This window comes from Falco peregrinus, chromosome 15 (genome assembly GCF_023634155.1).
Source record: "Falco peregrinus isolate bFalPer1 chromosome 15, bFalPer1.pri, whole genome shotgun sequence".
In the NCBI taxonomy this organism is placed as follows: domain Eukaryota; kingdom Metazoa; phylum Chordata; class Aves; order Falconiformes; family Falconidae; genus Falco; species Falco peregrinus.
This window is the reverse complement of record NC_073735.1, coordinates 1,069,647-1,096,093: the sequence shown is the minus strand read 5'-3', so window position 1 is coordinate 1,096,093 and position 26,447 is coordinate 1,069,647. Positions and strand designations below refer to the sequence as shown.

The following is a 26,447-nucleotide window of genomic DNA, read 5'->3' as shown; positions in this document are numbered from 1 at the left end:
TCACATCCTACATACTTTCAGTCCTTTCTCATTTCTTACACCTTTATATGAAATAAATCCACAGCGCAGAAGATGTGAAGCTGAAATGCATGCAGGCTATTGCTGCTACAAGAAAGCAGAGGAGATCAATCTGTCAGGCATGTAGACACCATTGGGCAATGACCGTGCATTAACCAGCTCCCCGTGTAACAGCAGAGCAGGCAGAACAAGTTCAAGGCTTCGTGTTGCTTTCACACGTATCAGATTCAGTCAGCAATGCACCCAGAGAAGTCGGTGGAGCTATCCTGCTGCAGAGCGCATGGGGGGAAATGCTGCAGATGTGCTTAGAGCAGCCTGCAGACATGCTCAGAGTGGGGCGTTGTACCAGAAAGACTCAAATTATATGGCATAAACCAAAGTTCAGAGGCTTGTGACAATGTGGGCTCGCCACACGCAGCTGTGTGTCTCGGGGTCGGCGAAGAAGGGGAGGAAAATGGAACGGGGGGATCCAGTTGTTTGGGGGGTGCATTTTCCCGCTAGGGGCAGGCTGAACTGAGAGCTCCCTGGAGACGGTCAGGACCTGGCATCAGATGGGGGGACCTGGGGTTTGAGGGTGGTGTGAGCGTCCGAGCAGCTCCTCCAGGGTACCGTGGCAGGACAGACTCCAGCTTCCCAGGCCTTAAAGCAGGCCTGCAGGCTATGAGCTGGGCCGTGGGGAACCTTAATTATTGACACAAGTTACAGGCAGGACATAAATGCCCGTTGTGTAACAACGATGCTCCACGAGCGTGCAGGAGGGTGATTCACTGAAGGAGTGAGAGGGTGTGTGACGGGACAAGGGCATTAACTGGAGGATATGTGCTGCCTGGGGGAGGACCCCTTTCTAGTGGTTACGCTGAGTCTTCAACTTGGAAAAGGCTGAAGGGGAAAACAACTACTCAGCGTTAAATTCATGTGGAGGACAGGAAAGGGAATACCAGCTAAAGAGGGAAATCTATTTGAATTAAAGGACAGTGCTAGTGTAAGATCAAATAGGGTGAATTTGTTCATTAAAAAATATAGGCTAGGAATTAGAAGACGATTTCTAGACATCACAGGAGCAGAGTTCAGGGATGGCCTTTGAAACAGAGTCTTGGCCACCAGGATCCAAACTGGATTCAAGATGAGCTTGCTACAGTCATCAACACATTGCATAACTGTATGGATGATACTGCATGCCTTCAATGTGCTTACAAGACTTGTTGCACCATGTTCATATTGGTTTTAATTAATTAATTAAGCCTGTATTTCAAGGCTTCTGCTCGTTGCCTGTAGAGGCCAGGAAGGATTCCGCCCCCCACCCCCCACCCTTGATGATTAACTTGGTTTCTGTGTCATTGGTTTTCATGTTTTGTTTTCTTTTCCACCGCCTTTTCATGCACTGGAGACTGGCACAGCCTGAGATGGGGAAGCTGGGTGGAGCTGGTTGGACCTCTCAGGTGTCTGCTCAGCACTGGAACACATCTCCAAACCTGGGAGCAGGAAGGAGTATTCCTTAACTGGGTTGGCAAGGACCACTGGAGCTTTTATACCTTATGCTGGAGGATGCCATATTGTCTTTTGGCTTCCTGGGAGCATGGGCACTGGCACTTTTCAAGTCCTCCTCAGTAACCGTGCAGATGCGATTTTGAGGATGGTCCCTCATGTGAACCGGGGAGATTGTGATTCTGTTCACTGTTCTGCTCCAACCTGTTTGTGCCGATTAAGCTTGTCATACAGCTGGGGTCCTAGACTGGGAGGGAAGTGCTGTGGGATGGAGCCCAAGCTGGGAAAAGATTGAGGGTACCACTGGTAAGAGTTTTATTTGTGATGAACAAGACTTGACAAGTCCCCATCATGTGCTATAGGCAGGCTTGATGTCCAGGGCTCTGTGCTAATGGAGCTGGAAGAAGCTTTGCACTGGGTGATGGGTGATAAAAGATGGCTAATAAGGTACATCACTAATTGCTCCTCCTTTATCTCTTTCTAAAAGTCACCCCCTTCTCTGCAATCCCATGGTTCCCCGGTCCCCCTCTCCAAACACCCATGCTCTTCCAAGTTGGCAGCTGTTCCCCAGCTTCCCTCCCAGTGCAGACTCTCTGACCTCATGAGATCAAAGTCCCAGCTCCCTGGAGAGGTCTGGGAGCGAGAGCAAGTGAAGGTGATGGTACAGGGTGTGACTGACTCACAGTGCCGAGCCTGGAGGAGGCAGGTGGAGAGGGAGAGGGGAAACACGGATGGATAAAGAAGAGCAGAACAAGGACAGGGAAAGAAGGAAAAAGACAGAGCACTATTAACAGACTCTCCCTAACACACGAAATGCACTGAAATACTCTATGTTTGGCAATATCAAGCCAAGCTTCCCTCCAGGCAGCAGCTGTTTCTAGCAAGGGTAGCACATGGAGAAGCTCTCCTTGCCCTGGCCTGCCCTGAAGACAGAAACTGTGGCTCTGTCCCTCCCGAGGCACCCAGGCCCATGTGGCCACTGAGCCCAGCACAGTGGGAGGAGAAGTGGGACAGGGCAACCTCTGCCCCGAGAGAGTGCTGCAGGTGGGGCTGAGGAGGGGACAGATGCTTCTTCCCCTTACACTGGGCTCACCTGCAGTCTGGGTGCTGGTGAGGGTCTGAGGGTGATGGCAAGATCATGGGATCTGCTCTAGCCCTGGTCAGTGTCTTCCTTGTTAAGTGCAAGTGCCATCTCCACCAGATCTTTCTTCACCTCTTGCAAGAGCCTCGGTGTCTCAAGTCACATCTCTGCAGAAGGCTCAGCCTCCTGAGACAGGCCCCCCTGCAGGGAAGATGCTTAGAGGGATGGGGAGCCGTCACCCACCCAGGGCAGCAGGGCTGGTCTGAGCAGTCCCACAGAGGTGGAAGGGCCCCAGCAGGCAAGGTCTGGGCTGCCCTGTGCAGAAACCTCCACGGGAGGTTTTGCTGGCATGAGGGCTGCTGCTCCGTCATGACCAGAGACAGCTCAGCACTTGGGGAGCTGCATCCTCATCCTGCCCTCGCTGGGCTCTCCTGCCTGCTGGGGAGCCTTCAGGGGAGGCGGAGGGTGGCCCCCGCCTGTGTCATTGTGGTGTTCCTGGAAATCGGGAGTGCAGGACGGGGGGAAGCCTGAGGAATGAGGCCACCACACACATCAAATGACTGTGAGCTCAGCTCTTGTGTCTGGTTGTTCAGAGGAATTCTTGTTCTGAAAAGCCCCTGGGAAGTTAAATGGGAAAACATGTTGAAACAAGGACGCTTATTCACTCTGTGACTGAGCAAGACAAATATCCAGCATGTGTGTGTGTGTGTGTGTGTCTTGATTTACTCCCCTCTTCCCTTCCTCTATAAATACAGAGCAAAAAAATGGGGCAGCAAAAGACAAATGAGATGGAGGTGAAGCAGGGAGACAAAGAGGAGGGGGAAATACTGGGAAAAGAAGGGAGAAGGAGAAAAAAAATCAGAACAATTCTGGGAGAGAAGTATAAAACCTAGATAAGAGAGTGAACCTGGGGCCTGAGCCTCCCTTACTCACTGCCATAAATACAGGATAACTTGACAGAAGCTGAGGCAGGGCGAGGGTCAGGACCAGACCTCGAGGAGGGTTAGCATCCACCACTCTTACTCATCGGGAGCAACGCTGCACTGCATGCCTTGCCTGGACTTGCTTGTCCTTGGTCAGCATTATCCCCTCTGCAGCCGAATCCCACCCTCTGGTTTTAGGGTGGTGGCAACTGCCTGGGAAACAACTGTGTCATGCCATCCCCTTCTCCAGGTGCAAACAACAGGATCAGCAAGCTGCAGGGAATGCCAGCAAGGCTGCTTTTTTCCAGGCAGCAGCACAGAGACAGTATTTGGGTTGCTGGCCTGCAGCTGGAGATGGGATCAGGGAGCAGGCAGTCCTTGACACAGCTTGTCTTCCCAGGTCCCTTATCTGCTCCTGTCAGGGGCAGTTCAGTGTCTGGGGCTTGGGAAGGCATCTGCAATTCAATGGGAGCATGTGGACACTGGCCCTGGCTTGCACAAACGGGAGTGAAATTTGGCATCCAAGGAGAGCAGTGTCTGATGGAAAATGTCTGATGTTTGCTTTGGAATGGATCTGGGAACAGGCTGATCGTAGCTTTTACGTCACTGGCACTGAGCTCACAGTCCTTCAGCACCTGTTTATACCTTCTTCCAAGCCCCACTGTTAAATGGCAGGAGCCCAGACTTCACCTCTCATCCTGCTGTCCCAGCTCTCTGCCCTAGCCCTTGCCTCTCTCCAGGTGCATCCTCACTGTTCTGGACAGCCCTGCACACTGAGTCACCTGCACACTGAGTCCCCCTCCCAGCCTCCCTGTAACCAGCCTCCACCGTCCTGCCAACTGCACTGGGGCCTCTTTGCTTCACTCCTGTGTGGCCTGGTGGCCCAAAAAAGCTGTTCCCTGCTCCACCCCTACCCAGCAAAATGAACCTCTGAAGGGTTCTCCAGCTCAAACCCCCCTGCAGCAGGACCTGACTCCAAGTCAGGGGAAATAATGGGCTTCTTGGTGGCACAGGCATGGCCACCCACTGTGTCCTTGCCCTCGGATGCTTGCCTGTCCATCCCATCCTCTCACCTACCTCCCTAGGGCAGAGCTTTCTCTGTGGCTTCCGTGGAGCTCTCCTCCAGACTTGGTGGCAGCTCTGTCACTGCGGTAGCAGCTGTATGTGGTAAGTGCCCACAATAAGGTGCAGGGTAGCAGACTGGACATTGGCAGCAGCAGCAAGGGGCACAGCCTCAGGCCAGGCATCTGCCACGCTCCCTGTGTGCCAGCCAGCACTGTCACCAAGACTGCCTGCTGGCCCCGCAGAACAGGATGGCCAGTCAGGTTGGAGAACTCTTTTACAGCTGCATGTGAGCTTTGGAAAGTGCCCAGCACCCAGAGGGCCCAAAAGCTCATGCATTCCTGCCTCCCCACCTCGCTACTCCTGGCAGAGCCTGCTTCTCCAGCAGCGAGCTGCTGGCAGAGAGGCAGGATTTGGCCTCCTCGTTGGTGGTATAGTTGTGAAAGAGGGCAAAATAATGGGGGAGATTCCCAGGCAGCTCTGAGCCATGTGCTGGCACTACAGCTCCGCGGGCCGCAGGAATGCCAGGGAGTGGAGAAGGGATGTTGCTTGTGCATGAGCAGGGAACACCTGGGTCTTGGGCAACTCAGGGAGCCATCCCTGCTGCTCTGGTTGGTTCCATGCATGTACTAGCTGCTGGCCTTTATTACATTAATTGCATTTAAGTTTGAGGCTCCATCAAGTCCAAACGCAGCCTAACATAGCGTCATGGGGCTGGCTGGCACCCAGGAAGAGATGCCAAGGGGGTGGAGGAAGATTGGGTGAGAGAGCTGCCGGCCTGGGGGAGCTGCAGCTCCCTTCCAATACAGGGAAGGGCGCGCTTGCCTCTGCCTCACACTCCCTGCGCCCTGGAAACTATGGTCCTGCCCCCTGGGCTGGCTGGGTCAGCCTTTCAGGGTGAGTTCCCCATGTCAGGGGGACACATTGCCACCCAGGGACACCTCTGCCGCTACAGGAGGGGGAGGGGGCTGCCCTCACCCGCTTGCTTTGTCCCTCCCCTGCCCCGTGGCAGCAGGAAGGGGAGAGAGGCAGCGTGGACGTGTAGACGTGTGGACACACAAGAAGGACACCTTCGCGCTCGCTGAGGAGAGCGCATGCTGCTCACCACCCAGCTGAAGAGCAGCTGATTTCTAAGAGGGTGTTTCTGATGGATGGAGGCCTGTTGGACGTTGCTGGAAGGTTCCCACATCTCTCACCTGGTGAGCTTTAGTGTTCAGCTTTTCTGGGACTCGGTGTTCACATCTTGCCGGTGCAGCAAGGGAAGATGCAACAGTGAGTGAAGGGGTCCCTACCAGCACATTTTTAGTGGCTTTTTTTATAGAGCAGGGCTCTCCGAGCATCCCAGAGGACCTCCAGGCTGGCTGGTGCAGCGCTACTGGCCACCAAAATCCCCTCTCCCCTATGCCACACCTGCAAGCCTTCCCCAGCATCCTCTGGCCCATCCCAGCTGCCCTCATCCTGCCGGTGCCCTGCACCCTACTGGGGTGACGTGGAAGCCCAGCTCGGGGGTATGCAGGAGGTGCTTCCTCCTCGCTGACCTTCCGCGACCGTATGCCCACACCACGTAGCATGCAAACAACCTCCCCCAGAGTCCACTGGGTTCACGGGAGGGTGCCACAGGTGCTGAGCCCCACTCTCCCCCTCTGTGCTACGGGACTGCGCCATTTCCCCGAGCCTGGGGCGTGGGTGAAAGCCTTGGAGATGGAGAGGGGAGCGGCCGCGGGGGAGCATCCCTGGGGGAGCACCCCTGGGCGAGCATCCCTGGGGGGAGCATCCCTAGGGCAGCCTCCCGCCGCGGTGCCCGCGGGCAGGGGCGGTGGGGCGAGCGCAGCCCGGCACTGCTGGCCAGCCGCTAGGTGTCCTCCGTGGCCCGCACACGGGTGTCGGGAGCCCACGGGGCAAGGAAGCGTGGGCATGCTGGCCATCCCCCCGGGACAGCGCCGGCCTCCCCCCCTCCCCGCCCCGCCTGTGCCGCCCGGGACCGGAGCCAGCGTCCGGGGCTGGGCAGGGGGAGGGGGGTGCTGTGTTGTCCCAAGTCCCCGCCCTCGGTGGTGAGGGGCTGCCTGGGCCGGCCCGGGGCCGTGTCCGTCCCTGGCGAGCCTGGGGGTGCCGGTGGGAGGGAGAAAGGGCCCTCCCCGTGCCCGTGCTGCGGGCAGGGGCGAAGGAGCTTCACTGCGCATCATCCGCCCGGCTCTTCCGCGCCCTGCGGGAGCGGCGAGCCCAGCGCCCCCGCTGCCAGCGCCGGGCAGCGCAGCGGGGCCTCACCGGTACCTGCCCGCTCCGGTACCTGCCCGCTCCGGTACCTGCCCGCTCCGGTACCTGCCCGCACCGGTACCTGCCCGCTCCGGTACCTGCCCGCTCCGGTACCTGCCCGCACCGGTACCTGCCCGCACCGGTACCTGTCCGCTCCGGTACCTGCCCGCACCGGTACCTGCCCGCTCCGGTACCTGCCCGCTCCGGTACCTGCCCGCACCGGTACCTGCCCGCTCCGGTACCTGTCCGCTCCGGTACCTGCCCGCACCGGTACCTGCCCGCTCCGGTACCTGCCCGCTCCGGTACCTGCCCGCACCGGTACCTGCCCGCTCCGGTACCTGCCCGCTCCGGTACCTGCCCGCACCGGTACCTGCCCGCTCCGGTACCTGCCCGCTCCGGTACCTGCCCGCTCCGGTACCTGCCCGCGCCCCCGCCGCCCTTCCCGGGCGCTGCCGCCACGACCCCCCGGCCCCGCCGCGCCCCAGGGGGCAGCGCCTTCGAGATGGATTTTCAGCAGGACCCCAGGGCTCCTTGGGGGTCTGACAGAACCTCCTCCTCTCCTCCCCGCTGGAACGCCCCAGATGCTGGGAAGGGATAGTTAGGTCTACAGCAGGGAGAACAGCCCAGATTCCTTCCTGGGGGAGAAAAACATAATCCTGGGAACGCCAGCTCTCCCAGTCCTGCTTTTCTGTCCTAGAAAGACCTTTCCTGTAAGCAGCATGAAGTAAATGCTCAAGAATAAATGCTATTGCCTCTGTAGGGTTGCCAGCAGGGTATTTCCCAAACACCTTGTAGAATACAGCTAGCAGCTTCCCCATCAACATATTCCCCCTTCATTCAAGTCAGCTAGTTCCTGCACTATCTTATCGGCACACTCATTATACCCTCAGAAACACAGTGTAAACATCCCCAGCAAACTGCTCTTGATGACAATTTCCTTGCCAAATCAGCCACTTCCCTGCTTGAGTGATGGTTTACTAGAGAGGATTTTTTGTAACTGCTGTTGTTTGAACAAGTGAGAAGTAAATACAGCTCCCGTTCTGGGAGCACATGTGTGCACCTGCTACGCAGAGGTGGGAAGGTATCTGTGGGAACTGCTCATTAAAATACTGGCAGCTCATCACTACTGCTTTGTTCAGTTTCTAACCTGGAATTTGGCTGAGGGAGGAAGATAACGCTGGCAGGAGCTGCCAAGGGAACTTTTATAGTCCAGGCTTTCAGACAGTTGGTTTTACATCTTATTCCAAAAGATGGCACCTGCACTGGCACAGCATCTCTCGTCAAGCGCATCAGGGTACCGACACGGGCTGTGTGGGGAAGGGATTGGTTGTGCTGGGGATGACAGCATTGCACGCTGCTGCTGGGCACCAGGCAGAGAGGGGAGTACTGCTGTGCGAAGCAGCAGGAAGATGACAGAGCACTTGCCAGCTTCAGCCCCTGCCTGTCTCCGCTTTCATTACCTGCCACGGCTGCTGTGGGATTTAGAGCAGTCCTCGGGCTGCTCTACTTCACAACAGGGAATGCAGCTGGATGCAGACAGGCTGGGACCTGTTGGGGATTTCAAGTGCTTCCTGTGCTCTTCAGCACTGTAGAGCAAGCACAGCCTAAAGAAAGCCCTTTCAGCTTTCCCTGGTGTTTACTCCTCCACGGAGTGACCCAGCCTGCCCCATCCAAGCCTGTACGATCCGGCTGGAGCTGAGCCCTTGGCCACGTTGCTCTCCTATTCAAAGAGAGAAAGAGGGAGGATGCGGAGAAAGGGGGGAAAACAGAAACTAAATTAGTCTCCCAGCTGGTAGCAGAACTTCCGTGCAGCGATTCCAGAAGTCTGTCCAATTTCTTCTCCCATGATGAGGCTTTGTTGCAGACCCTCACAGCCTGCTGTAAGAGCACTGTGCGAACTCCTCCTGCAGTCTGGGCTGGGATGACTTTCTCAGATGGGCACATTCCTACCCTGCTCTGCCTGTGTGTCTCTCTCTTCTCTTAACTCATATTTCACAAAGATACATTTTTTTCTTCCTTTCCCCATGTAAATAACACCACATATGGCCACAAACGGTTTGTTCAGCCAGCAGGGCTGCTCCAGACAGGAGCCAGTACTAAACTAAGCAAACAGTATCATTCAGCATCCTGGCCTGATGCCCACCTTAGCAGCCTGAAGTAATGCTTTAAAGAGGGGGCAGAAACATCAGGAGGTGATAGGGAAGCTTTTGAGAAAGGAATTCACATACAGTTTAGAGAGAAAAGAAAATCCACTTGGTGTTCAGCACTGATTGCGTTTGTTTGTTTCTTGCAGTGATGTAACCACAGAGCTGTATCGCTTCACGACGCCTGCCATGCATTAGAGCAAGGTGCTGGCGCATAGCATGCTTTGTACTGTGGCCCTGTGTCCACATTAGCTCTTTGCACTTACGTATCTAGTAGTTGCTGTTACAGTGACTGAGAGGAAGGTTTAACAGAAACTAAGATCTAAGCATAGACGCTTGGGTTTTAACTCTGCTTTTTGGAGCTGGAGGCATTAGAAGTGAGAAAGAAGTTAAAACCTTGTCCGTTCTGTGCTGAACCCTGGTTTCAGTGGATCCCTAGTTCAGGGAACTGCATTTCATCACCATTTGCAGTGTGCCCTGCTTTCCAGGCAGAGGATGTATTGCACCATGCAATGCAACATCTGTCTGAAGAGGTGCAGAAACAGCAGGCTAGCTGGCAACCTTGCTCTAAGATGAGATCTGAAATGGTTATGATTCCCTAAAGGTATATATGGTAGAAGGGGCAATACAGACCTTTATAGCGAGAATCCTTCAAGTCTTGACATGCTGTGAAAGGAATCTGTTGGACTTAAGACTGGTGGGCAAAGAAAGATGGGCTAGTCCTGGCATTGTGAGGGGGCTGTGCTGTAGATTTCCAAAGTCAGACTGGGACACGGACAGAGAGTCCTGCATAATTATTCACCTGACACTGACTGAGAAAGTGTGTTCTTACTCAAGAAGTGAAAGTCTTTTATCTAGCATGAAAAATCAATGTCACCAATAACAGTAGTGAATATAAAATGGCATGTGATAGTGAGTAAATTTCTTCACCAGCGTTCACTGAACCAGTGAGGAAAGGTATTGCCCTGGACTGGGTTCTGATAAAGCGACAAGGGCACCACACTGAGAAAGTAACCTTGGATTCAGAGATTAGCTGCTGATTCAATTAAAATGAAATGGAAAGGCAAACAAAGCCTGCAAATACGGTTCTTGATTTCAAATAGGCAAATCCTTGTTGGCTAAGAGAAATCCACAGGAATGAAAATTGGACTCGGGAGCTCAGAGGAGGCTTGCAATTTTTCTAAGTCAAAAAAACAAAGTTCAAAATGTTTGAGAGGTGGGGGGGGTGGGGACACCTTCCAAGGGAGGTTTCCAGTTCTAGCTAGATGAATAACCACCTCAAAAGGATGCTAACAGTAATCAGAATGCCTGCAAGGGATGTAGGAACAGGCCAGATCAGCAGAGAAAGCAGCAGCTTAGAGGTCGGTGTGTGGAGGAATCAATGAGAGCTGTCGAAAGCCAAGCTGACTAACCTCGCAATGGGCATTAAAATAACCAGCCCTAAGTTCTTCGGGTGCAAAAGAGCAAGGAAGGAAGAAATGGTGATGCTCTGCAGTCAGCATGGGGTAGAGATTAAGGCAGGTCTAAATATTGCCTCAGAAGGACTTAATCATCAGGGGGAAAAAAGGCAAAGGTACTCACAGGGAAATTGCCAAGTTCCTGGTAGAAGCAAAATTCAGAGCTCACTTTCTGGTGGGGGGTATGTAGGAAAATACCTTCTCTCTGGGTCTAGAAGAGTGGTGGAAGCCATAGATCCTTCCTCTGGGTTTTTAACAACTCTCTGTCACCTCAGCATTATCACAGGACCAGAGCACCTAATTCAATACGTACAACTAAAAAAGGATGGGGTTGGGAGAGACTATTGTAGGTGACTACAGCAATGCTACCTCACTCCTTAGCAGGATGTCTGAGCAAATTTTGCAGGAGAGAAGTATGTTAAGGCTATATATAAATAGAAGATGAAATTAACTGTGGCTGCCTAGGAGGGACTAGTTGTTTTTCTAACTACTTGGTTTTCTTTTCTAAAATAATTCAACTTGTAGATTCAGCCTGGGGGGGGGGGGGGGAAACTCTCTAGCTTGCTTTAGGATGAAGCTTGAGCTATAGTGAGGGCGTGTGTGATTCTCCTAATACTCCAGCAGATCCTTTCCTGTTCCTGGGGGAGGAGAAAGGGCTTCTGAGAAGTACTGATGATGATGAGCTTACACCTATACCTGTGCTGGGAGCAGTGGCCACAGAGGTACTTTACCCCCAGTTTGATTGCACGGATTCCTCGCTGGGTCACTGGGGAGCTCGCTGCGCTTCAGCAGTGCTCTGGCCACCTTGTTCGAGGCAGGGTGAGCAGGCAAGGTGGGGGGGTCGGGCTCATCGGTGGCACCAATGCCCTTCAGTGTCTGGAGGAGGCTTCCTAACTGCACAGCGAAGAGGCGCATTCAGACCAAAGTCCGGGTTCTGGGTCCTCCTCTTGGCTGTCCTGCCGCTGGGCTGCGCCGCCACGGGCAGGCTGTGACCCCATCTTTGAGATTACGGTGCAATGACGAACAAGGCCAGAGAGACGCCAAGTATCGCTGCTGTTATTTCTGACCCTAGCATGTTCAGGTCTCCTCCTCCGCTTCACTGCACACACGCTCGCTCTCTTGCTCTCGCTACCCTAATAGCTCACAGTAACCCGAGTCTGTCCTTCCCCTTTTCCTTACTTTCTCCACTCTTGCTCAGGCACGTTGCTGAGCAGGGCAAAAGTCAGCATTGCTCCGGGAGGTGCCCCTCTGCTCTCTGCAGTGACACGGGAGGCGAGAAGCCAGCTGGCACCGAAAGGAGTCCGAGAGAGGGAGAGGTGGCAGGAAAAGGGGACAGGCATGATGAGAGGAGGAGAAAAAAAGTTAGAAGACAGAGAAAACATTTTTTGCTCTGATTTGTGGGAAATCTCTCTGCTGTCTGTTAGCAAATTTCTCCTGTTTTTGCAGCAACTGCAGCCTCAAGCTACGGCCTGGAAGCAGGGGAAGATGAAAGAAAAGGAAGAGGTGGGAGAGGGCCCAAGTCTTGCTAAACCAGCAGGATGTGAAACCCGCAGTAGTAACTGGCTGTCAGCGCTTTCTTACTGCTCCCTGCCACTTTCCTGGCAGTAGTTCTGAGCCCAGCAGCAGGGCGAGCTTGCAAGAGGAGGAAGGGGCTGCAGAGAAGCAGCGAGGAAGGCAGTGGAGATGGGAAGGAGGGAAAGGGAGCTGGGGCAGTGGGAGGGGAGCTGTGCTGCCAGCAGTTTCCTGCAAGGCCTGCAGGCACCTCAGGGTCCAGAAGTGGCCAGGGACTGCACAGGACTCCCTCGGGGTCCTTCCTTGCCAGCCAGGAGTTTCTCCAGGGCTGCCTGGTACAGACAAAAGCTTCCTCTCTTCCTCTTGCTGCCCTGGCTGGCGGGGAGCACACTTCGACTCCAGTGCCTGCTTCATCTCTTGGCACTGGAGGAGCAGATGGGAAGATATTCGAGCTCAGTTGGAAGAGTCTGTTCTGAGTTTGGGGTTTTTGTTCTTTCTTTTTTTCAAAACCACAGTTAATGTCTTTAATACTAAGCTGAGCTGCTCATAATTCTCCTCCAAATCTTGCGCTAAGCAGGCCTGCTCCTGCTCTGACTCAGGGTAGGAGATGTTCAAAGTGCTCCTGCAGGGCAGGGGAGGGGGGTGGGCAGCCGCTTGCTTCATCCTCTCTTTCAAAGCTGTTTATTGACCTTGCAGCCCTGCACTCCCTCCGGTCCACCCTGAGCTGCAGCCTCTGCCTTTCTCGCACCCCGACAAATCTCTTCCTCGGTGCCTGTTCAAGGATCCTATTTAAGGATGTTTTGCATGGGAGAGCACACCTGCCTTCCCTCCAGGTGCTCTGTAGGGACCCCCATGCCCTCCGGCAATGCCAGACAATGACCAGGGCAGTCCCACCCATCGGCTGCGAACGTTCACCCCCTCTCTCAGAGACGGTTCACCCCCTCTCTCAGAGATGAAGCTCAACCTAAACACCAGGCATGAACACAAGGTTTTATACTCACCGACAGGTCTCACTTGCCAGGATTAATCATTACACCAAACGGAATACTTCCACTAAAGCATGAAACTGCACTGGCTGTATGAAAACCTGAATGACTTTGGTGACAAGCTAAGCAAGACCCATCCTGCCCTGGTCATCACATGGTGCATTTAACGCTTGCGTGGCAGCAGGGCAGGAGCTCTGCCACCCCTGCCAAGGGCTCCCTCTCCCCCCCGCCTCCAGTGGCTGCTGGTGCGTGGCAGGAGGCAGCCAGCCTTGCTCGGGACCAGCGCTCGTTATTGTCATCAGCACATGCCATAGCAGAGTGACCTGGCCAGGAGGGCCCAGCAGCCTGAGCGCATGCCTGTCACGTCTGCCCTGCGCAGCAGAGCTGCTTTCCTCGCTCCTCTGTCCCCTGCCTCCCTGTCGCTCTTCTGTAAGGGTCCAGGCACAGGAAGACTGCCTGGCATCTTCTGCTGTCTTGCTTCACAGCTGGTGGCTTTGGGGGGGGGCCCGGGGGGAGGCTTTGCTCAAGGGCAGGGAATAGGGCCGTGTCTATCTGGAGCTGGTGTTTTGGAAGGGGGCCCCTCTTTCTGACCCCACCTCCTTTCCCCTTTTACGAGAAGCTGGCCTCTTTCAACTGACAGCAGGGCTTTCCTGCCAGGCTTGTTAGCTTTAGCTGGAACAATTTCCTTTGAACTCAGCTTGAATTAACATCTCCATGGCAATAGGATCAGGGCTTTGTCTCTTGCAACCTGCCCTTCACCATCAACAAGAGGTTCTACCAGGAGGTGGGAAGGGAAGGGTATGCCACCCTGGCCAACACCACCACCTCTTCCTGAGGGAAAGCAGAGGCGTTTGCTGGGAGGACAAGCAAGGATGATTCTGTCTGTAACTTCCCCTGGGGCGGGGAGGGGAGGATCAGGGAAGCTACAGCAGATGCTGGCAGGTCCTCTCTCCGTTTAGATTAGCTGCTGCATAAAGTGCCAGCGAGTGAATGTGTGTGTTGGGGGTAAAAGGAAAGCAGCTTGTTTCACTTCACCATAAACAATTACAAACAGTTCCCCTGGGACTGGATTTCTCCGGTGCTGCGCCAATGCAGCGGAAGGAAAACAGTGCTCCCACTTTATCCAGACAGTGTTTTCTCTTCTGCCCTGTGCTGTCACCCCATCTCTCCCACAACCACCCAGTTCCCCTCCTCCATCTCTGCCCTGTCTGCTCCTTCATCTCTATGGCTTGGAAATCTGCTGCTGCTGAAGGAGGCTGGCTGGGTCGCTCTCCCATCCTCTCACCAGGTTATGCAGTGCACTTAGCCCTTCCGACTGTAATATCTCCTTTCCCCTGGAGTGTGAAAAAGCCACACGGGAGTCAATGATTATCTGGCTGTTTGCTCATCAGATGCTCCTTATTCCTCCCCTAGCTCCCCCAGAAGGGAGATCCCCCTCTTCAGGCTGTTACAAAACTTGACCTTTCCACTTATGCTAACCATGCATCACCCCCAGCCCAGGCAACCCATGCACCAGAAAAAGGGACACTTTATTCCCTCCCTATCTGACTCCCACTCCCAGCCCTGGGCCCACGTGGGTCGGTCTGTTTGGCAGTAGTGGGTTCTCACTAACAATATGGGGTTTTTTCCCCTTGTAGAGCGAGAGGCTCGTTTTGCAGCCAAGTCTGGAGGTGGGAAAAAAGAGGCCTTTTCCTTTGAATGCCGGGTAAATTCTTTGGGAGCTGCCTCAGGGAAATCAAATCTCAGTTTCTTCGTTTTGGGGGCAGAACAGGGGGAGATGTAAACACTACAGCAACCGCTTCCCTTTCTCCTGCTCCTCCTCTTTGTTGCATTCCCTGCTCCTAAATACCCTGGGAAGGCAGTGCTGCTCCTGCTCCCCACTTCTGACATCCTGGGATGGGCTGTAGGTGACTGGGCAAGACAGGGAAGCCCCAGACGGATGCTGTGTGGTCCAGAACGGTTTTGCTGGGCATTACATTGCAGTCAAGGTCATTGCAGCTGTGGTCCCCCAAGAGGTTCAGGGAGCAGAGCAAGGTCCTCTCTGGCATGACATGCTGGCGTCAGTGGAGGTTCAGCAGGGTGTACAGGGCAAGAAGTGCAGGGGCAGCACTACAGGGCTCAGAGCTCCTGGCTCAGGCTTTGTGAGGCAGTTGTGCTTGTTTGATTTCCTTTTCTACCTCCTTCCCCAACAGAGATTTTTCTCCCTCCTCCAACAGAGTTACTGCAGCTGGATCACAGCAGGCAGTTTTCATTCTCTGTTAATGAGAAACTCCTGCACTTTGTCCCTTGAAATGGAGCCATGTTCACCACGTGATTTGTGGGGAAGGGCTCCAGCTAAGGTTATGGTGAGAAAGAGAGAAGGGATAAAGTGGCTCCCCTTGTATACATGGTTCCTGTGCTAGGGGCTGAGCTGGGTGGTGGGAAGGCACCAGCTGAAAGCCAGTTGCTGGGGGAATCAAAGCCTGTCTGGCCTTACCCTGCTGACCCTGCGCTGACTCAGCGGGCTGTCTGGATCTCTTCACGCCAGGGAACGTGAATTCATCCCCCTACACTTCCCACCTCCCCCATCCCCATCCTCACTGTGATTAGCACGCAAGAGGCTACATGCACATACCAGCCTCCCCACTCCCATAACCATGAATCATAAACCAGCAGGATGGTTTCCTTGAGCGGGAGAACAGGGGTCGTTTCTGCTTTCCTGGGCTGGCCTCTTCCCATGGCAGCAGCTCTTGGTCAGGGCCAGGGAAACCCCCAGCCTGTCCCTGGGGCAGCTAGCAGGAGTGTCTCTGGGAAGGAAGGGGAAATTTCTCTTCCACAGCCCAGGCTTTGCTGCCAATGGTGCCCCAAACCTGCTTGGCATCGCCAGGGGTGCAGCTTTCCCTACTAATCCAGCCCCCTGTTGCAAAAGCATTTTCTGAGCGTGCTTGCACCCCTCTGTGCACCCCGCCAGGGTACAGCACGTCCTTGGTGAGTTTCTGCTCTCCTGCCTCTGCTCTGAACAGGCAGAGCACAAAGTGCCAGGCTCTGCCTCCCTCCCGCTGTGGTTAGTGCCTCTTATCTCAAGCAAAGGTATCTCTTCTCTTGCTAACACAGACAAGAGTGCCTTGACCCTTTTATGGCTCCAGCCCAATGAGGGATTCTTGTTCTCTTGCAATCCTGCCCCACGAGCTGTGAAGGGAATATAATGTGATTTCTCCAGTGCTAAGAGCCGCTCAATTAGTTCTGGGCTGCAGACTTCCTCGCAGCAGTGCCCCACAAACAGTGTGATGCATTCTCTCAGGCCTGGCGCTCTTGGTGACCCGCGTGCTGCCCAGCCTGGAAGCGGTTGGCAGGGCAGCTGCAAGCAGGACCATCTTGTGTCCTTGGCCAAACTCTGAGCTTCACGTCACAGTGCCTTGGGAACACAAAAGGGACTTCCCAGTCTTCCCAGCAGTAGCTCTGTCTTACTCCAGCTCTCGTGCCCCCTTTCTGTTTTCTTTCACGCTTCTCTGCTTTCATGAATCACTATTTAACAGTGGACTCTGGTTTTACTCCACAGCATGACTGAAGGACGCATCCTGAACTCCAGAGTAGCAGCTTAAGCCAAACCTCTTTGGACTTTGGGGTATTTGAAATTCAGAGCCCAGTTCTTTCATGAGAGAGGGTTGGGAACTCTGGCATCTGGGAACAGGTAGCTTCTTAAAAGATGCTGCTGGTTTCTCCCACATGCCACAGACAGGGAAGGCAGGAGCATCTTGCCTTTGGTGCACTGGAGGGAAGAAAAAACTTCCCAGCTCTGAATACTTCTCAGCTTTTGCATTCCTGCTTTCCCCACCTCCTTAATGGGGTGGGCAAATAGGAGAAGGCAAAGCAACAGGAAACTCTCAAGACAGCTGTGATTTTTCACCAGAATCCGAGAAGCTGTCTGAGCTCGGCAGCTGCGCTTAGAGCTGGGCCATTAAAATGACACAGCAGCTCGGCTGGGCTGTAGGGAAGGAGAGATTCCCAGCATGAGGGGGCCTTCGGGAGCCGGGGTGGGGGAGCCCCTTCCCTGAAATAACTGGAGGACAGACAAAAACAGAAAACTACCTTGGAAAGTCTGGCTAGGGATATAGAAAATATTCCTCTAAGGTCCTGGTGCTGTGCCCAGCTGGTGAGTTGCCGTGGCTTTTAGCCACCAGTCTGGGAGCAGGATGGGGGGTGTAAAGCATCACCTGGAAGAGTTAGGTTTCCTTTGCTGGCCTTGTGCTTCCCACGCTTTATCAGTCCCCCAGCAAGCACTGGAACTGAGGCCAGGCAAGGAAGAGATTTTTTGTTTTATTATTTTTTACTCCATCCCCCAAACGCCACATCAGCAGCGAGCTGCAAGCTGCAGGATGACCTCAATGAGGAACAGATTGTCCCTTGGCCTGCCTCCATCTCACTGCCTGCAGGGACATCAGGCAGGAGGACCTTGAGCTAGGAAGATAGAGATGAGGGAGTGTGGACTGTTTCCAGGAGCCACGCGTTGGGATAACGACACCCGGGAGCTGGAGCCAAAGCAGCAGCAGGGTTGGGGAGCTGCAGGAGGGACTGCAGGAACTGGCACGGGGCGGGGGGGGGTTCTTTCTGTCATCTCTAGTTTGATGGCTTGTTGGCAGCACCCAGCAAAGATTTACAAGCATTAGTCAAGAGCTGCGATCAATTGGTGAAGCTAGCACTAAAACCTGGACCTGAACCAGCTCTACCCCTCCCTCTCCTCCACTGAAACCCACAGCGTGGGGTGATGGCTGCCAGCTTCGCTCCAGAAAGCTGGAAAGTGACACCCCTCCTGAGCACTGGCCAGCCCGTTGCCACAACCCTGCTGCACAGGAGCTTGCAGCTTTCCCTGGGGAGGAAGGAAAGGTAACGTTCACCTTTATCTGCCTTCCCAAGCAGACATGGAGCAGCCCCTCACGCCTGTGTAAGGCAGAGCAGCCTCTGCATTGCTCACGTCGTGCCCTCCCCAGGCTCGGGGGTGAGCGGTGTGGCTCCAGGAGGGAGTGTGGCAGCTCTGTCCCTTGCCATGCTGGGCTGGGAGCAGGGTGGCTGTGGAGCCTTCTCACCACAAGCAGACAGGCAGAAGGAGATCCCCACCCTTTGAAAGGTGGTAGGTATCACTGCCAGACTCTCGCATAGCCAAGGTCATATATTTCCTTTTTTTGACTGATTCCCTCATCTCTGAGTTCAAGAGGTACCTGTATAAGCTGTGCTACTCTGATTCTCATCAGCCACCACCACCCCAGATCCTTCATGGGAACAGACTCCTGGCTTGGACCTTGTAACTAGTCCACTCTAGATTCACCAAGCCTAGCTTACAGGTTTTGGGTTAATTTCTTGACAGTCTATGAAGTTTCTCTGCTTTAACCTTGTCTTGTTAAATCTCTCTTTCCAGGTTGGACAATCATTTCATCACTTACTACATTTATTGCAGCAAGACCTGGGCTTCTCAGGTAAGTGCCAGGTTCTCACTGGGCAGGTGCTGTCAACAGCAGCACAAAGAGCCTCAGCCCCAGAAGTACTCGGCCATGAGTAAAATCCTGTTTGTCCTTCTTCAAATGTCACTGCAACCCCATCATCTATCTACTTTGCTGTAATAACCAGCCATGTTCCCCATCCTAAATCAATCCTCATCGTTTTTCAAAGCATGCTAGGTTATCATTAGCTTTCTTATGTCTGCACACATGGCGCACGATGCACCAAGGTGCTTTGACTGTGTTTCAGGCTGGTCTGGGCATCACTCATCCTCCTGTAGCCACTGGAGAAGTTTTAGTGACAGTACGGAGTGAGTGTTTCATGGATTCAGGGCTTTTGTTTGCTGATTGTATCGCCAAGGCTATTGCAGCATCTGTATTCAATACTGATTGCAACAACCTCAGCAAAAGAACAGGATGAGAAACAGCCTAATCGTCAACTCCACTAAGTCGCCGGGCTGGATCCAGCTTGCATTTGCACAATGTGAAATCCCCAGAGCCGGCTCCTGGCCCCCATGCTCGCAGGGACTAGCACTGTCCCTCACATCTGATTTCAGTGTAGGACGAGCTGCAGAGGCAAAATCCTTCCCAGTGTAAAATCATGCAAATCTAGCACGGAAGGATAACGCTAATGACCTGTATAAGATATTGCGTCATGTCAGACTGTAGCTGAGGCTTATTGCTGTATTCACACAATTGGAAGGGCTCCAGAGAGCCAAAGCAAAGCAGGAGGCATTGGTGTGCCGCTGTGGCAACCAGGGCTCTCGGGAGTGCATTCTGGATTTGGTGTGTAACTTCTGTTAGTCACGAGACCTATTTCCTAATTTCCAGCTCATTTGTTAATTCCAAGTGGCACATCTCATTCCGTCCACCCTGAGCTAAATCAGGCTTGAATTTCGGTGATGCTGAATGTCTGCCCACCTCCTTGATTCCAGGTAATGAGCTCTGTGAGGTTTTTCTGGAGGCACCTTAAAACAGAGGTGTGCTACGAAGAGCCCTGGTAGGGGTGGCTTGTTCAGCCACTCTGCCCTCCTCATCCCCAGCTGTTTAACCCACTTTCAAACCGTTCCGTTACATGGCTTTGATGGGAAGAATATAATGTAATGTAATATAAAATAACAATTTACAAAACTATTTCCAATGAGCTTTAGGACCATGTAAGATTAGGCGACGCAGAACACAACACATCTGTCCGTAGATGAAGTGAATAGACATTTTGGTTAACTTGGTGGTTTTTAAAAAACTATTTGAATCAGTGGGCCCATCAGTCCAACAGACTGCCTAATTTTGCATTAATGTTCCAGGAAAGCATCGGAAACATTTCCAACTAAATCTGAAAGAAAAATATTTGCATTTCCCTCCAGGCTGATTTCTAACTGAAATTGCTGGGGTTGAGCGCTTTGGGAGGGGGGTGCTGCTTTTCAGTAAATTTCCACAAAATAGATATTTGCCATTACTCTGGGAAAATGAAATTCAGACCACTGCAAATGCTCAAATGCCAAATTACTTTCAAGCACAAGAAAATTTTGAAATCCTTAAGTATAAAACATATGGCACTTTGCTCTGGAGTAAGATTGGAAAGGAAAAGCTCAATTGTAAAGCTGAATTGAGGATGTTTTATTTTTTAGACTGAAAAGAGAGAGCTTTCTTTTAGCTAAAGGAAAGCAGAATTTTGAGCATATCTGACTGCTTACCGCAATTGCTTTTTTTCCAAAGATGAGCAACAGCCTTATTAATTATTTGCATTGTGGTCATATTAGGTCAATTATTAAATCACTTAAGTGAAAACCAAAAGATCCTTAGACATTTATGTCATGTGAAAATGGATGAAAATGAAAAAAAAAATTAGATTCTTCCAGTTTAAGAGAAAGTTATGAACCACTGGCTCTCTCTGTGAACACAGAAGATTTGGGATGGTTCTGCCTTTAAACATGCAAGGCAAAGGGGGGAAGGAGATCTTTATAGCTCTAAACTGAAGTGGAAAAAATCCCCAAATACTTAATTTTCTTTTTGCTGCTTCGCTGTATACAGGAAAGTTTGCAATGGAAATTAACCTCCCTGGGGAAAGATTTCAGACAGGACTGTGCTGGCTGACTGCGCTTGTCCCCGTGCCCGCAGGGAAGCCGGACCCCTCTGTGGAGCTCAGGGGCGAGGGGGAAGCCACAAACCACCCAGCAGCTCGTCCTTCTCGCTGCGCTGGCTGCTCCGGGGTGCTGGCACTGTGCACCCAGCATCGCTGCACAGCAAATCAGGGCTAAAATGTGCCTAACATTTTGCTTTGGGCTTGAATTGATTCCAGTTTCTCTTAACTGTTTCGAGAGTCGACCCTCAACACGAGGCTGGCGCTCCCAGCCCGCATTGCTGCGTCAGGTCTGATAGAGTCAGACGAGCGTGCTCAGCTGTGCAGGGGATTACGGTTGTTCCCATGAACTCCTGCTTAACTGAGCGTCCAGTCCCCAGAGCTCTCAAGGACCTCGAGCTGGAAGACTCCTGGGTTCCCCTGAACAGTGCTGTCATTATCTTCACTACCTTACATTTACCCCATGCAAAACATTCCTGTTTTGCTTCCTTGCCATTCGTGTAATGTGGATCAGGAGCGACTGTGACTGCTGTGCTGGGAGAAGAGCAGCTTTCCCGACCCCTTCTGCAACTGGAGATCGCCCCGAAGCACAGCACCTAATTAACCTTGGTTTATTCTTTGTAGCTGCAGAATGTTTTTATTGCTCATAAACCTACCCTGGTCCCTCTCTTCAGCTATTCTCATCTTCTGTAGGCTGTGATTCTTTTTGAAATGTCCATTTTATAAATCACTTTAATTAGTTTTATATCATTCTGTTATATTTATATCACTTGATTTAGGTTTCAGATTGCTTCCATTACATCTTATATATTGCTTTGATTTTATTTATGGTGTTTCTAGTGCATTTGCATTGCTTTCCTTAGATGGATATCATTTTGGCTGGATTTACAATTTATTTCTTCAGTTAGATTTATATCACTTTAATTAGATTTATATCCCTTTAGAATTTGAGGGCTTCACGTAGATTTATAATATCTCTTTTACTAGGCTTGTCTTGCACAGAAGATTTGCATCCTTTTTGTTTTAAAGGATGTTGCTTAACCCAACACTGATGTTGCTTTATCTAGACTTTGGTCAGCCTCCCAATTAGATATATGAAGCAAGAACTCACCACCTGTTTTTTCTCCCCCTAATTTCCACTGAGATCATTCCGGCATAAACTGTGCTGATTTAAATTAACCTCTTCTAAATCAGCACCAGCAGGAATGTAGTGGAGATCATCTCACTAACTGATTCATCAGAGTACCCAGTGGAAGTCCAGTTAGATACCACTTTTTCTTTCCTGTACAGTAAATATCACACCATCATAGAGAAGCTGAGCACGCTCTCCCAGCATGGCAGGGGACCACGACTGTGCTCTCCCAGGATGCAAGACTCTGGGATCAGTGTCCAGTTGGGTGATGTAGGCTCCAAAGTGGGTTTTCCCTGTCCAAGGAGGTACGCTAATCATGAAGCAAGTGGGTGTTGAGCGAGCAGTAGTATTTCCTTCTCCACTTTCCTTTTCCCTGGAGGATACTCAAATATCTTAAGGACAGCTCAGAGCTGGTAGTCCCAGGCATGGTGGCATCTCCATCCTCAGCATTTCCTACTTGCTGCTGTCCCCAAAACTGTAAATGTGCAAGAGGAGCAGGCACCAGGGCAAGGCCATGACCCCTCACACCTCATTTTGAGCTGAGGTCTTGCAGTACATGAAATTCCAGTGCCAGAGCCTGTCCCTCAACACTCCGGCCAAGACCACAGCAGGAGGAAAGCAGCCATGCTCCGAAAAGCCGCTCTTCCAGTTAACAGCACGGGGGACCTGGCTTTGTATGTCCTGCCCAGCTCTGATCACATCGGCGTAAGAAACCAGCTAGACGGGATCTAAATCCACGTGCTTCAGGGCGAAAGCCAACCAGTGATTGAGAAGGGTCAGTAGATGTCCCTGAGGGCTGTTATTCCAGATGTTCACAGCAAGATATTTGGTTGTTTTCCCAGAAACATGTGATTCAGGGCTCTGTCAGAGGGCAGGACAGTGGGCCAAGTGGACCGCTGCTCCCAGACCCTACCTCATTTTATCTCTAAACCCACTGAGGGCCTGAGCTGATGGACTTTAATTTCTGTGAAGATCTTCAGCCATCCACACTCAAGTCTGGCAACTCACTCTAAGGTCTCATGCAGACAAAACCAACCTCCCGAATCTCTTCTTTCCCAAAACACAGCAGGACACTGGAGCTTACTGTGTTCCCAGGGATATTAACAGCTCATGAGACATACCACGTTAGGGTACCCGGGGCTTGGCTACGTGAGATGCCTGCCAACCAAAGACAAGCCCATCAGCAGTGCAGAGGGCTGCACATCCTCCCCATCCCTGGAATGGCAGGAAGGTTTTCCTTCTGGTCGCTGTGATTACTGCAGGGCAGCTTTCATGGGACAGTTTCAGAAGGCTTTTGCAGTGGTTTTAAATTGGATTCCTGTGTTTGTGCGGCATTTGGGAGCCCACGTCAAACAGGCTGAGAGCTGGGTTCAGGAAAGGAAAAGAAAAAAGTTTTTCACCTCCTGATGCCTTCACCCTGCCCTGTCTTCTTTGTCTCTCCCTGACCTCCCCCGCTTTGTGTTTATTCCCTCTGTGAACAGGACAAACCCTATGAGGCATGAAGCAGCGAGGGAGGCGAGGAATGTGTTACAGAAAGCCTGTTGTTTGATAGTTGAATCCAGATGTTACGGGAAGGAGCAGAGCTGTGTGAGTGGGAGAGAAAAAGGCTGGAGCAAGAGAAAGTAAGGAGCACCAAGCCTGCCCTCCCAGTTAGACCAGTTAAACACAAAAGGAATGTGAATTCAACTCTTCGGGTACATCTATTCTGCCCCCAGCAGAGGACAGAAGCTGGACCGAAAGTGAAGCCTTCCCAAACCTTCAGTGCAAGAGAAGGACCGACCCACAGAAACTGCTAAATCCTCCTCCCCTATTCCAGTGTGACGTCTTTTGGCCCACGCCAAGAGGAGCCTGCCGCAGGAGGCATCCACAGCCAGTGCTTAGTCATGGGCCCTCTTCACAAAAGCAGCTATTACTCCTGTAAGGAGCTGTAGAACAGTGCTGGCCACAAGGGACATTTTCCAAGTATTACCTAGTAGCTCCCAAATCTACACCAGCAGCATGAACTCTGAAGTCCCTCCTTCAGACAGACCAGACTCTTCCACGTGATCCTTCCAGCAATCATGGCTTTTCTAAAGAAGGGCAGCCCAGACCTTGACCACTGTTAGTGGATGGTCCCCACCGGTTCCCACGGTTCAGGATTTCTCCGTTAGGGCCTCAGGTCCCCTGTGAGGGATCCTCATCTATATTGTATGGTGTGGCTTCAAGGGTATTATTTTTGTGGCATTTCTCTATTCCACCCTCACTGTGAACCAGGTCACACAAGACCATGGCAGGAGCAGGCTCATGCTCTTGAGTCTCTTACTATGAATTTACCCAGGGGAAAAGGGGCAAAACCCCCTCCTGACACGCCAAGAACTGCTCTCCTCCCCCCATCCTCTGCCTTTCTCATCCTCCCTGCAGCTGCATCCAGCCTCTGCATAAACAAGCATGGTATCTCAATTAATGTGCATCTAATCAGGACATCAGCATCTTGGGAAAAGAGTCTGCATCGGCTATAGAGGTTGAGCACGCAGTTAACCTCCCAGTGCTCTGCCACTGGTGCCTGTTCATTCAATTACACCCAGGCTGCTGTACTCCTCAACCTTTTAATTGCCCAGGACAGAGAATAGGGTGGTAAACAGGTCAGAGACAGAAGATGCTAGGCATTGTTTTAAGACAGTAAAGCTGTTTTTAAACACCATTCAGAATCTTGTTTTATGTAATTGCCGAGAAAAGGAGGGCATTCAGGAGCGGCAGCAGTGAACACGCAAAAGGGATACTGAATAATTTTTAATTAATGAAAAATTACTTGAAGCCTGATTCCCTTCTGTAACAGTAAGATCTCTACTGAACAGCACAATGCAAATCCTTTCCCAGAGCTTCAGATCAAGCCACAGGTCCACTGTAGTAATATTCCTGATAATAGCTGGGATTTAGTCAACAAGCTGGGGGACTGTGAGGGTAAAAAAAAAAAATCCAATTAACTCTCCCAGAGTTCTATTAGTTCTGCAGTGCTCTGAACAACAGTAAAAAGCTGGTTTTTATGTGTTCAGATCCCCAAAATAGTTGCCCTGATTGAATCCTTCAAAAAGCACTGATGATTCTTTCATGTAGCTTTAAAAGTAGAGTTTGGCATGAAAATGAAAGATGGAAGATTAAAGAGATCAAGGCAGACCATTTGGTCTGATCCCTGACCTCAGTTATACCAACTTTAGTTGAGATTAACACCAGTGTAAATAAGATGAGGAACTCAGGGGCTCAACAGGCAGCAAAAGTTTGTTGTCAGCTGATTTTCATCTCGAAGACTTAGGCATCTCAGGCCGTTTTGGACAACTGCTGCCTGTGTTTTCAAAGCCCAACCAAAAAGTCTGGTTTTCCTTCCCCTCGCCTTTGCCTTACTGCCGTGGTCTGTCTGTGTAAGCGGTGAGCCAGCACGCTGGAAGGAGAGGGCTGCCAGGCTCTCAGCGTGCACACACTGAGCTCTCCTCAGCCCAGTGAGGGAAATAAACCTGATGAGGCCAGGGGAGGGACAGAAAGCCATGGTAAACCACAGGCAAGCTGCCCAGCAAAGGCTGGGGAAAGGACGGCTCCCAGGACCTGCTAGCTGGATTAGCAGTCTGATCAGGGCACAAGGTCTGAGGATGTTTCCTGGGGTTCTGATCATCTCTGCAGCCTCCGAGGTCAGCTAACAGTGCAGTGTTCTCCCTGCCGAAAGCGCCGCAGAAAGGACCTGCAGAGCTGTGAGTGCACTGGGAGTAGCTCCCAGAGACATGCATTGCCCCAGGAACACTGGAAAGCCTCCTCAAGCCCCTGTTCTACCTCCATCCAACAGTACATCATGCTTCCCAGCTTCCGCAGAGTCAGGATCTTGCTTCTTCCCACGGCAGTTTGTGGGTGATCCTGGTGTGTTATAAATGAGCATAACCTAGTGTTAAACCTCTTGCATTGTCAAAACAGGTGTACGCAAGAGCTTTGATGCTTGCTCCATCCATCTCCTCCATGTCTTAACCAAGCAAAGGTGCTGTGTACAGTTCATTAGACACAGCCCAATAAATCACCTTGAAAGAAATATGGCTTGACATCCCTGCTTTGTTTGAGCTCTGGCTTGGAAAAGACTTGGTGTCAGGGCACTGAGCATGCCAGCAGGCACTAATTGCCCCAGCGAGCCTCGCCCAAGCCTCAGCCCACACACTCTTCCTGCTGGCCCCACAGCCCTCCTCTGAGCACCCAGTGGGGAGACCCACTGGAGAAGACGAGCAGCGTAGGACAAGGCTGTGTCTTTGCCATCGCAGGCATGACCCTGGGCAGGGGTTGCCGCACAGGCTTTGTGGGGATAACTGGTCCAGCCAACAGTTTAGTGAGCAGCAGGCAAGTGTGAGATGATAAGCCAGGCAAGGGCCATGCTGAGGAGGTAAGTCAAGTTCAAGAGGTCCCACCTGCAGGTAAGGGCTGGGGACCAGGGTCTTTGCTTAAAAGGAGCAGTGGAGCCAGGGAAAAAGGGGTGGGGAGGGAGGGCTGAGATTGGGCGTTCAAAGTTTGTTGTTGCAGCAGTTAGGTATGGCACAGACCTGGGGGTGCCCTGCCTGGATGTGTGCCTTCCCTGACAGCCAGGGCCTCCTAGCTGCTTCATGGCTTCTGCACAGAATTTCTGTTCAACGAAGTGATGCGTGAGGCAAAGGCAACTGGAAACTGCGAACAAGAGGCCTTTCTGAAGAAGCAGAGATGATTTGGAGGACCTAGAGTTTCTTGGGAACCACTGTGGTTGTTGATTCAGCAGTCTGAGGGGAAACCACACTGGCAACCATAAAGGTTGTTTCTGCAACAGCAGAGTTGTGTGGGGCCAAGATCAGCTGAGATCTCGAAG

The 26,447-nt window shown here is 52.2% G+C and overlaps 1 protein-coding gene and 1 long non-coding RNA gene across 5 annotated transcripts in view; one reads left to right on the top strand and one right to left on the bottom strand.

Moving 5' to 3' along the window:
• TRIM29 (tripartite motif containing 29) overlaps nt 1-13,338 on the bottom strand; it is a 44,023-nt gene extending 30,685 nt beyond the window's left edge. For all 4 annotated transcript variants that reach the window (XM_027794745.2, XM_027794746.2, XM_027794747.2 and 1 more), the window contains exon 1: nt 12,937-13,338. The gene's annotated coding sequence lies outside the window, so the exon portion shown is untranslated. The remainder of the gene's footprint in view (nt 1-12,936) is intronic.
• Nucleotides 13,339-17,483: 4,145 nt separating this feature from the next.
• LOC129785734 (uncharacterized) lies at nt 17,484-26,056 on the top strand. The gene is made up of 3 exons (XR_008749916.1): nt 17,484-17,784; nt 18,314-18,371; nt 23,086-26,056. It is a non-coding gene; the product is annotated as an uncharacterized LOC129785734 (long non-coding RNA).
• The last annotated feature ends 391 nt before the right edge of the window (nt 26,057-26,447 follow it).